General features: G+C 40.3%; 1 pseudogene; it reads left to right on the top strand.

Annotated features, from left to right (window-relative positions):
- The first annotated feature begins 7666 nt into the window (after nt 1-7666).
- LOC125107578 (cationic amino acid transporter 3-like) lies at nt 7667-9442 on the top strand (annotated as a pseudogene).
- The last annotated feature ends 2024 nt before the right edge of the window (nt 9443-11466 follow it).

Genomic DNA, 11466 nt, shown 5'->3' with positions numbered 1-11466 from the left:
GGAAAAATGTATTGCATGAAATACTGGAGTGGTTTTATATGTAATTTATCTCAGTGTGGATTTGTTTAATCCAAGGTGGCTGAACTGATAATGCATGCAATAGAATACAGTCAATACCAACATATATCTTTCTTTGTGCGTCTCTACAGTAAGAGAGTGAGTGAAAAGATTGAGTTGTGAAAGTATCAAGTTCCATTACTAAAGATTTTTTTTTAAAGATTTTATTTATTTATTTGACAGAGAGAGATCACAAGTAGGCAGAGAGGCAGGCAGAGAGAGAGGAAGGGAAGCAGGCTCCCTGCTGAGCAGAGAGCCCGACGTGGGACTCGATCCCAGGACCCTGAGATCATGACCCGAGCCGAAGGCAGCGGCTTAACCCACTGAGCCACCCAGGTGCCCCCCATTACTAAAGATTTTGAGCATACACAGAACAATAGATACTTTAATGAAGAAACATGGAAAGGTATAAACCACTTGAACGAGAATTATAAGCACCAATTTCAATATTGTTTACTGCTGAATTTGGAAAGAAGTATTTAACCTGTATCTATAAAATATAAACATGTGAGATAAGTCTCCTAGGGTGCTCATGGAGAAAGAAGTAATGTACTGGTATTTCAAATTTAAACCTAGTTCAATAGTAGGTAGAAACTTAAAACTTTCCTCTGTCAACAAAGAATGATTTGGGCTATTTCCTGAGTATACGCACCATCTAAAATTTTGTTTAAAAAAAAAAAGTGTAGAATGGCGCACAGTATTTTATCTAAATTAATGAAATAATGTGGTACCAGAAAAGTCACCTTCATTTGTTTTTTTTTCCATAAAACCCAGTAATTCTATTAAATATTTCCTACCCATCTTTGTAGCATTATATTTTGGTAGAAATATTCCTAGAAACCTACACTTTAGTCTATTTGGCCCAATGATAGTGACATTAAATTAATTTTTTTTTAATTGCAATTGTTAGGTTTATTTGAAATTATTATCTGCATGTAGCAGTGTTTAGACTTTTACTTTTACTTTTAAACACAAATCTGGTTGAACTCCAGATCAGTCGGTGAAGCGACTGCCTTATACTCAGGTCATGATCTTGAGGTCCTGGGATCCAGCCTCCTTGCTGGATCAGGCTCCTTGCTCAGTGAGGAGTCTGCTTCTCCTTCTCCCTCTCCCTCTGATGCTTGCTTGCTTGCTCTCTGTCTCTGTCTCTACATAAATGAATCTTGAAAAAAATTAAAACAAAAACAAAAAAAACACAAAAGCCAATACTTTCTGTGAGGCAGTCTCATGATCCCTAAAAATGCAAGAACATAAGTCTGAGGTTAGGAAAACCTGAAAGCTAGTTCTTACATTTTTAGTGCTATTACTTCATGTGTGTGTGCAATGTATGTGTGATGCAAATTAAAATCATAGAAAATACCTGCTGTTACATAATATGTATGTAAAATTATATGTACCTGTGCATGATACCTAAATATCATGGTTATCTTTACTGGGAGATAAAAAATGAGAAGGCTCCTATATATAAAATACTTGTTGATCGATAGGCCACATATTCAAAATTTCAACAGTAAAATATTTTTTATTTGGGTTAAAGTGCATTCTCCAAAATGGTCACCAAAACCAATTTACTCTGTTACCCAGGCTCCCCCAATATAGTAATATATTAATAAATAATGAAAATTACCATGGATTAATTTATTTTAATCTAGTTTTATTTAGCAAGTGCTTGATGGGTGAATGGTATGCTGTGTAAGAAATAGTATCTGATAAATGTGCCAAGGTCATAGTCACAGAACAAAGGCTGTACTGATAAGAAAAAAAGGATTGCCAAGAAGTGTCAGGAGCTGAGATTTATACCAAAGCTTTGTTTTGAGAAACAGGATGAACACACTAGTGTATACCTTCTGTCCATACAACACACACATGTGTATGCATATGTTCACACATGTACTTACATGTCTGTACACATACTTTTGACATTTCTTAAAATTATCTAAAATTCTATACAAATGTATAAAAGTTGGGCAGTTAAATTCAACAGGGGATATGCTTTTGTATATATTGATAAATATATTCATCTAGTCTGTTAATATCTGAACTCTAATAATTTTATGGTCACTAAATGTCAACATAATAAAAAATAAAACCACTTTCTGATGGAGGCATAATATTCCATTGTATATATGGACCATATCTTCTTTATCCATTCATCTGTTGAAGGGCATCTTGGTTCTTTCCACAGTTTGGCATCTGTGGCCATTGCTGCTATGAACATTGGGGTACAGATGGCCCTTTTTTCACTACATCTGTATCTTTGGGGTAAATACCCAGTAGTGCAATTGCAGGGTCATAGGATAGCTCTATTTTTAATTTCATAAGGAATCTCCACACTGTTTTCCAAAGTGGCTGCACCAACTTTCATTCCCACCAACAGTGTAGGAGGGTTCCCCATTCTCCACATCCTCTCCAACACATGTTGTTTCCTGTCTTGTTAATTTTGGCCATTCTAACCAGTGTAAGGTGGTATCTCAATGTGGTTTTGATCTGAATCTCCCTGATGGCTAATGATGCTGAACATTTTTTCATGTGTCTGTTAGCCATTGTATGTCTTCTTTGGAGAAGTGTCTGCTCATTTCTTCTGCCCATTTTTTTGTTGTGATTATCTGCTTTGTGTGTGTTGAGTTTGAGGAGTTCTTTATAGATCTTGGATATCAGCCCTTTGTCTGTAGTGTCATTTGCGAATAACTTCTCCCATTCCCTGGGTTGCCTCTTTTTTGTTGACTGTTTCCTTTGCTGTGCAGAAGCTTTTGATCTTGATGATGTCCTCAAATTTCATTTTTGCTTTTGTTTCCTTTGCCTTTGGAGACAGGTCTTGAAAGAAGTTGCTGTGGCCGATGTTGAAGCAGTTACTGCATATGTTCTCCTCTAGGATTTTGATGGATTCCTGCCTCATTTTGAGGTCTTTTATCCATTTTGAGTTTATCTTTGTGTATGATATGAGAGAATAGTTGAATTTCATTCTTCTACACATAGCTATCCAATTTTCCCAGCACCATTTGTTGAAGAGACTATCTTTTTTTCACTGTATATTTGTTCTTGCTCTGTCAAAGATTAGTTGACCATAAAGTTGCAGGTCCATATCTGGGCTCTCTACTGTGTTCCACTGGTCTATGTATTTTTATGCCAATACCATGCTGTCTTAGGGATTACAGCTTTGTAGTGAATCTTGAAATCAGGCATCATGATGCCCCAGTTTTGCTTTTCTTTTCAATAATTCCTTAGCAATTCAGGGTCTCTTCTGATTCCATACAAATTTTAGGATTCTTTGCTCCAGCTCTTTGAAAAATGTTGGTGGAATTTTATTGGAATGGTATTGAAAGTATAGGTTGCTCTAGGCAGTATAGACATTTAAACAATGTTTATTCTTCCAATCCATGAGCATGGAATGGTCTTTCATCTTTTCATGTCTTCTTCAATTTCTTTCATGAATATTCTGCAGTGCCTTGAGTACAGATCCTTTACCTCTTTGGTTAGGTTTGTTCCCAGGTATCTTATGGTTCTTGGTACTATAGTAAATGGAATCAATTCTTTAATTTCCCTTTCTGTATTTTCATTGTTAGTGAGTAAGAAAACAACTGATTTCTGTACATTGATTTTGTATACTGCCCCATTACTGAATTGCTATATGAGTACTAGTAGTTTGGTGGTGGAATCTGCCCCCTTCAACTACTTTTGATAAACTAATCTGCTTCTACTTTTTTTTTTACCAGCATTCTTGAAAGACTGAGGCCAGAGGTGTATAATTTTTTTCTCTTTTACCCATTGAGGGAGATAGCAAATTACCTCATGTACATACCTGGCCTTTGATCTTGGAACACTGGGACTAAATTAGTTTAGAAAAACAATTACAGTCTAGATAAAGCTAAGATTCTTGTTTCCTAAGAGCAAAGGAACAATAAAGCAAATTAAAGACCGTCCTACATCATGGTTTTAGTTTGGAAAATAAGGTGGACAGGCTGATGGATTTTCTTCTACTGCTTTCTCCTGAAGACTTTTTTTTTTTTTTTTTAAGAGAGAGAGAGAGTGCAAAGTGAACTGGGGGAAAGGAGAGAGGCTACAGGAGAGAGAAAGAGAGAAGATCTTAAGCAGTCTCTATGCCCAGGGTGGGCCTTGACACAACGCTCCATCTCATGACCCTGAGAACATGACCTGAGCCAAAACCAAGAGTTAGATGCTTAATCAACTGAGCCACCCAGGTGCCCATCTCCTGAGGACTGTTCTTAGGTATTCTGTGTTGATGGGATTCAGAGTTGAATAAAGGAAAGTAGAGAATCATACAGGGAAGTAGAAAAGAAATTAATTTTCACTGTTGATATCAAGTTGTCACATCAATTTCTAATCCTTTAACTGCACACTCTTCCTGGCTTTCCCAGCTCTCTTTCTGATTCCTGTTTATAAATTCTCACTCTGATTCTTCCTGGTAGCCCATCTAGTTTCTGAAGACCTCTAGAAGCAGAAGCTCAGGCATTTCTGATTTGTCAGGTTGATTTTCTTGTTTGGGTGTAATAGAAATGTTAAGAATTTTCAAAACTAGAATCTGACTGAAACTAAACCTGTCAATGTGTTAAATCACCAATGAGGAAGGTTGCATTTAACTCTGTGTTCTCTGCAGTTATCCCAAGGGACTAAGAAGAGGCACCTGTTCACGACCATCCCAGAATGATACTGGATAATATGCAGTTTATACAGCCACTAGAGAAGCTCTGGCTATCCTCTTGCTTACCGAAATAATGGCATCATTTTACTAGTGTAGTGTGTGCGTCATTTTAATAGTGTGGTTGCTGGGACTCCATAGATACTGTGGGAAGGAAACAAAATAGTTTTAGTCTCCATCTATGTGGTTTTTGGTCTCCATTTGGCTGGTTGGATTTGGTCTACATAGAGTTGGTCTGGTTGGCATTAGTCTGCATCAGGATAGGTTTTCACTGACTTGGAATTCAGCCTCTGCCAGACTGGGATGGAATTGGAGGGGTGTAGTGCTGGGGCTGGTAGGGCAGATAGGTGAGGTGGAGGAGGTGGCTATGTTTCCTCTTGGCCTAATGAGCAGTTTGGCAGGGGAATGGGGGCTGCCATGCCTTCAAGTTCAAGTCTTGGGTGCGCCTAGTATTATTTACTTGCAGAATTAGGGTTTCTATCCTCATTGAGAAACTATGAAGCAGGTTCTACCTTGAGGAGGTTTTGTTTTAGAAAGGGAGACCAAGGATTCTTCCAAGTAACATGCAAACAGAATACAGTAGAAAGTAAGATCACAAGTGGTAGGATGCCTGGTAAGTGATCCATCTGTTGAAGTTGTATTCAGAAGACTCCTGGGAGAGAAGTTGGGGTATTTATTTTCCTTAGTATGAGTTGAATTTAGTTATTTCAGCTTTCTTTCCAACTTTTCAGGGAAACACATTCTCTTCTTTCCCCAGGAGAGAAGTCACACACTTTTTACTACTGCAGTGGTTTAACTCTACTGGCCTTTTCTGTACAGACCGAGACTCAGAATTTTTGATATTAATTATTATTAATATTTCATATTTATATCCAGATATGTATCAATATCTGTAGCATATATTTACCTGGATCTCTCTACCTGGGAAAGATGTATTTATTAGTTCAAGGTGTGATGGAGTTTGTGTTCTTGGTGGTGGCAGGGAAGGAAGAACTAAAAGAGGCTCTATTCATTGGCTCATAGCCCAGGCTGAAGCTATAGCTTGAACTGATGTTTTCCTGGGAAAGAGTTAATACACAGTGTCAGGGTAAGATAATAACACCTCTTCCATGAAATCTTTGCAGGCTGACTCACTAGCCTTGCAAATACTAGAAATGTGGCCCTTACTACTCTTATCTTCCATCCACTAGGAAGACATCTGGGACTTTGACATACACTTGCCTTGACTGTTCATTTCTGATTGAGGAATACCCTTCTTGGTTCATAGTTTATGCAGTATAAAATGATTCCATGAGTTAAAAACTGACCCTCCTTATCTGTCTCATGTGGTTATTGGTAAATCATAACATTGGAACTGGTAGGTGGCAAATAAGGAGTTAAGATGGATTTGTAGATAGAAGGTCTGGCCCATAACCCAGAGGTTCCCTTTGAACATCTATAGGGAAGACATCTCAATTTTGACTTGATCTTTCCAGGTTTAAAAACTTCTGACAACACTTCCTCAAATTCTCTCAAAACCAAAGCATGAGTAGGGAGGAGAGTGGGGGCCGCATGACTTTGTTCTCTGAGCTCCACTACTCATTCCAGGGCATTGCTGTGAAATGTTCATCCAAATCCTTGCTCCCCTTGAGGAGGGGGCATTTGAATAGCAGGAGGGGAGGAGGTGAAAGATAGAACTACATGTGGTGTTCCTTCATTAAGAAAACACAGTCTAGACTATGGTTTGAGTGAATTAAAAATAACTCCTTGTGAAAAACTAATAGGGAGTTAAAAGTGAGGGTTTTAATACAAGCTCACAGTACAGAGCAGGGTCTCCAGGCCCCTATCAGCTGACATCCCAGATGGCTCAGGGTGTGTATGGAGCACTGTGTGGCCAGTGAGGAGACTGTCTGCAGAAGTGAGTTAACCTTCTCTCCTGGGACCCAGAGAGGGAGGAGACAGAAGGAACTGTTTAGGTTATGAGCCACTGAGTTAAGTGATTTATTTCTTTTCTTCCTACCCATCACACTCTCATAGCTATGGATATAAAAACTGTAGTTAATTTTTGTCTGGATACTTTGGGTGAGGTTTATTAAATGTGAGAATTTATAAACCTTTCCTTTCTCCTCTCCCTTCTCCATCCTGGACCCTGAGTTGGCTGCTGCCCCCATTTCTCCAGTGTTTCCTTCCCAGACAGTCTGGTCCTCTCCTTCTTGCAGGTGGTTATGTAGACTCTGCCCCTTTCTCCCTCATCTTTGTTCATAGCACCCCTTTTGGCCTAGTGAGTAAAGGGAAGGAGCGCACAGTACATTCCTTGCCAGCAGTACAGCTGAATAGATCATGCAGAATGAAGAGAAAGTGGGCTAAACTGCCATCTGACCTTAGCTGAATTTAGGGCTAAGGGTTATAAGACCAGGGATCAATATTTGTATTTTAAACTCAGGTAATATTTAAAAAATGATTGTACTGTTGCAAAGTGGTCTTCTGGGCCATGAATTTATGTGTCACAAATCACACCAGCACCAAGCAAACATCCCACATGAGAACTGTAACACGATACATTCATGTCCTGTTGGGTCTTACAGCTGCATTAATACATGAAGTTACATGACTTAGAGGAACTCAAATAGGATTATGTCATATGGTATGCAAAAAAAGGAGAATGTTGGGAGGTACTTAGCCCTTTTTCTGGGAGGAAAGCAGGGTTGATTTTTCTATGATGTCGTTTGATGTCAATTTCTGTGATATTTGTGATGCCACAGGTGACGTGAGATATCTGAATTTTGGTTGGTGGGTTAAACACCATTTTTCACTAAACATTTCTTATTTATTTAGGCATTATGGAGAGATAGCATATACCAGATAAAATATATTGCAGTAGCCTTGAAGCCTGAGCAAGGGAACTCAGCAGCCCCAACCCAGCTTGGCTTAACTTAGCCTCACTGAACACAATCTGAGCCTCTGGGCAACCTGGGCTTGTTACAGCTCTCTGATCCTGGAATTCTCTTCAATTCCAGCTAGAATGCTGTGACAGGCACTTCATAGATTTGTTCAAAAGATGGTATGCAGACATCCGCTGGAGCAACTGGTACCTGAGAATGCCCCCAACAGAAGCCTGAACACTCTGGCTTTAGTGGCTCTGGGTGTGGGCCTCACAGTGGGTGTGGGTATGTATATCCTGGGTAGTAAGGTGGCCGGCAATCAAGCAGGACCATCCTTTGTGATCTGTTTTTTGGTGGCTGGCCTATCTTCTGTGTTGGCTGGGCTCTGCTATGCAGAGTTTAGAGCCCAGATTCCCCATCCTGGATCAGCATATATCTACACCTATGTCACTATGGGTGAAATCTGGGCTTTCATCACTGGCTGGAACCTCATCCTCTCCCTTATTGCTGATACAGCCAATGTGACCCAAGCCTGGAACTTGGCTTTCGCCAGTCTGCTTGGGAACCGGATCTCTCAGACCCTGCATGAGAGCATAGTGCATGTTTCTGAAGTCCTTGCAGATTATCTAGGTTTCTTTAGGGTGGGGCTGGTGGTGTTGCTCATGGAGTTGCAGACTTGAGCAATGGTCAGCTTTTCGTGGTTACCAAATTGGTCACATTGGTGAAACTTTTGGTTCTCAGTTTTGTCATCATCTTTGGCTTCATTAAGAGAGACCTGCACAACTGGAAGTTCACAGAGGAGGAGTTCATACACACTGGACTCAATGACACCTCTGGCTTGGACCCTTTGGGCTCAGGAGGATTGTTGCCTTTGGCTTCGAGGGGATTTTCCAGGGTGCAGCTACCTGTTTCTATGCACTTATTGGTTCCCACAATATTCTTACCAAAGTTGAGGAAGCCCAGAATCCCAAGCATTCCATCCCCATGGGCATGGTGATTTCACTGCTCATCTGCGTTTTGGTGTATTTTGGTGTCTCTGCAGCACTGACACTCATGGTTCCTTACTACCAGCTTCTACCTCGGAGCACCTTGTCTGAGGCATTTCTCCACATTGGTTGGGCCCCTCCCTATGATGTTGTAGCCTTTAAATTCGTCTTTAGTCTTTCTGCCAGCCGTTTGGGCTTTATGCTCCCCATAGGTCAGTTGATATATGTGATGGCAAAGGATGCTCTCGTGTTCCCTGTACTTGCCAGGATCCAAACTGGTGCTTATGCTTCCACTGTGGTCACTGTGATCTTGGGCATTATTGCACCAATCATGGCGTTCTTCTTTGGACTCACCAATCTTGTGCACTTCAGGTCAATTGAGTCCCTGTTAGTTTACTCCCAGGTGGCTCTTTGTGTTCTCATCCTCAGGTGTCAGCCTGAGAGGAAGAATGGGGGAATGAAGTACAGGTGCAGGGAGAGACTGTACCTGCAGCAGAGTAGCTGACTCTAAGGAGACTAGGTTTTCCAGGCAGCCCCACCCCCACTCCACTCTCTGGCCATGTTGTCTATGTTTGCTCCTCACTGCTTGCTCTACTGCTGACTTTTCTTTGCCTGGTGCTGGCACAGTGGCCACGTTTGCTTTTTGCAGACTCTGTGGATCACAATGGTTGTGCTGTTCCTCTTGCTCTTCACTGGGATCACTGGGGTCATCTGGAGATGCCACAGAGCTTCACTGCCCTTCACTTTAAGGTTTCTGCTCTGCCTCTCCTCCCACTCCTGAGCATCCTTGTGAATATTTGCCTTATGATGCCGATGACAGCTCACATCTGGGCTGGTTTGGTGTCTGGAAGCTGATTGGGTTTGCTATCTACTTTGGCTAATGGGATCCAACATATCCTACAGGACTTTAGAATGACCAACTTCACTTAAGTTAGGGCCAATTCCGGTACATGTTTGGTTTGACATCATCATACCTGAATGCAGTCTGTTCTCCCTACACAATAATTTGGAGTACTCCTGACCATGTGGAAACTAGGCCTCCATGGGATGTTGGTAGGGGAACATTTTATTGTGGACTGAATGATGTATCTTTGCTCTTTCCCCCCTTTTTATAAAACTTGTCTACTTTTCAATTGTGTCTTCAAAAAGAATTATTATTAAAAGAAACTAGAGGGACGCCTGGGTGGCTCAGTTGGTTGGACGACTACCTTCGGCTCAGGTCATGATCCCGGAGTTCCCGGATCGAGTCCCACATCGGGCTCCCAGCTCCATGGGGAGTCTGCTCTCCCTCTGACCTTCTCCTTGCTCATGCTCTCTCTCATTGTCTCTTTCTCCAATAAATAAATAAAATCTTTTAAGAAAAAGAAAAAGAAACTAGAAAAAAGTGTGTTTGTTTTCTTTAGGTAAATACCCAGTAGAGGAATTACTTGATCATATGGTAATTCTATTTTTAATTTTTTTAGGAACATGCACACTATTTTCCACAGTGGCCGCACCAGTTTACATTGATACACAACAGTGCATGAGGTTTCCTTTTCCTCCATATCCTCATCAACACTTGTTATTTCTTGTCTTTTTTTTTAAATTTTAGCCCTCTGACAAGTGTAAAGTGACACATCTTTGTAGTTTTAGTTTGCATTTCCCTGACGATTAGTGATGCTGAGCATCTTTTCATGTGTCCATTGGTCTTTGCTCATTTTTTAAAAGAATTTTTTTGGTGTTGAGTTATATAAGCTCATTTTATATATTTTGGATATTAACCCCTTATTGGATATATCATTTGCAAGTATTTTCTCTCATTTTTGTTTTGTGGATGATTTCCTTTGCAGTGCGAAAGCTTATTTACACTAACTCAAAAACATATATGCACCCTTATATTTATTGCAGCATTATATACAATAACCAGGATATGGAAGCAACACAAGTGCCCATCAACAGAGGAATGGATAAAGATCACACACACACACACACGCACACTCACTCACACACAGTGGAATATTACTCAGCCATTGAAAAAAATGATCTTGCCATTTATACAAGACCAGTGCTCTAACCCCTGAGCTATGGAGCCTTCAAGGGGAAGGCTTGATCTTGCTATTTATAACAACATGGGTGCACCTAGAGGGTGTAATGATAAATGAAATAAGTCGGTCAGAGAAAGACAAACAACATATGATTTCACTGATATGTAGAAATTAAGTAATAAAACAAACAGACAAAAAAAGAAAACAGACCCTTAAATACAAACAGCCTGGTGGTTGCCAAAGGGAAGTGGTTGGGGGAGGAGTGAAATAGATAAAGGAAATTAAGAATACATACCTTGGCACCTGGGTGGCTCAGCAGGTTAAAGCCTCTGCCTTCAGCTCAGGTCATGATCTCAGGGTCCTGGGATCGAGCCCCACATCAGGCTCTCTGCTCAGCAGGGGGCCTGCTTCCCTCCTCTCTCTCTGCCTGCCTCTCTGTCTACTTGTGATCTCTCTCTCTCTGTCAAATAAATAAATTTAAAAAAAAAAAAGAATACATACCTTGATGAGCACTGAGAAATGTGTGGAATTGTTGCATCATTATATACTTCACCTGAGAGTAATATAACAACACTATATGTTAATTGTACTTCAATAAGAAAGGGAACTAGAGAGAGAAAAAAAAAAAAAGAAATATGGCCCTGCCCTTAAGGAGCTTATATTCTACAACAAGGGGCAAAGCATAGCTGTAACACCAAGTAGAAAGTTATCATTAGTAATGTAAAAATAAAGTGTCTTGGGAATTCAGAGTAGAGAATGATCATTTGTGGCTGGCACAGAGATGAGGATTGATTGGTGAAATCAGAAGACTTTATAAAGGTGTGGCATTGGAGTTAGTTGGCTCTCTCCATGGACGGATTGGATTTTATCACTCATGGACA

This window comes from Lutra lutra, chromosome 8, assembly GCF_902655055.1.
Source record: "Lutra lutra chromosome 8, mLutLut1.2, whole genome shotgun sequence".
Lineage (NCBI taxonomy): Eukaryota > Metazoa > Chordata > Mammalia > Carnivora > Mustelidae > Lutra > Lutra lutra.
Note: the sequence above shows the minus strand (reverse complement) of the source record. Positions and strands in the feature narration are given on the sequence as shown.